General features: G+C 38.0%; 1 non-coding gene across 1 annotated transcript; it reads right to left on the bottom strand.

Annotated features, from left to right (window-relative positions):
- Positions 1-479: 479 nt before the first annotated feature.
- Positions 480-585, bottom strand: LOC121205233 (small nucleolar RNA R71). The gene has a single exon (XR_005900318.1). It is a non-coding gene; the product is annotated as a small nucleolar RNA R71 (small nucleolar RNA).
- Between the last annotated feature and the right edge of the window lie 403 nt (positions 586-988).

Below are 988 nucleotides of genomic sequence, written 5' to 3'. Positions count from 1 at the left end.
ATACACGGAGAACTAGCAAGAAGACGATACTCAACCCCCAACCGAAGAGATGGATGAAAACCAAGGCAATCAGCTACCTCCTGCAATTGCGGCTAATCAAAATCCTGTTGCACGCACTATGTATGATTATGCTAATCCTTCTTTAATAGGAGCAAAATCTAGCATAGATAGACCGGCTGTAGCTGCAAATACTTTTGAACTAAAACCTAACAAAATTCAAATGATACAGTAGTTTGTTCAGTTTGATGGTTTGCAGGATGAAGATCCCAACGCTCATTTAGCAAACTTTCTGGAATTTTGCAATACATTTAAAATTAATGGCGTTTCTGATGATGCCATTCGTCTTCAGTTATTTCCTTTTTCACTGAGAAAAAAAGCTAAACAGTGGTTGAACTCGTTACCATAAGGGTCAATTACTACTTGGGAACAAATGATCGAAACATTTTTACTAAAATATTTTCCGCTGGCTAAAACGGCTAAATTACATAATTATATCTCTTCTTTTGTGCAGATGGATTTAGAAACACTTTACGATACATGGGAGAGATACAATGACTTACTGAGAAGGTGCCCTCACCATGGGTTACCGCTTTGGCTTCAAGTAAAAATATTTCACAATGGTCTGAATCCTTCAACTCGGAAAATGGTTGACGCAGCTGCTAGTGGAACCATCAACAATAAAACAATAGAAGATCCTTATGAGTTTATAGAGGAGATGTCACTGAATAACTATCAGTGGCAAGTTATGAGGACAAAGCCAACGAAAACAGTCGGCGTTTTTAACGTCGACTCAGTTACTATGCTGTGAAATCAGGTAGAACTTCCCAATAAAAAGATTAATGGTTTACTTGGTTCTACACAGGTACATCCAGTAATGAGGTGTGACTCAAGTGGAGGAGGTGTGCATATAGAATATCAATCCTTCAATCCCACAACCGAAGAGGAACAAGTCAACTATATGGGTAACAATAACTTTAGATCTCAAAAT

Source organism: Gossypium hirsutum, chromosome A08, assembly GCF_007990345.1.
Source record: "Gossypium hirsutum isolate 1008001.06 chromosome A08, Gossypium_hirsutum_v2.1, whole genome shotgun sequence".
Classification (NCBI taxonomy): Eukaryota; Viridiplantae; Streptophyta; class Magnoliopsida; order Malvales; family Malvaceae; genus Gossypium; species Gossypium hirsutum.
This window is presented reverse-complemented; position numbering and strand designations above follow the sequence as displayed.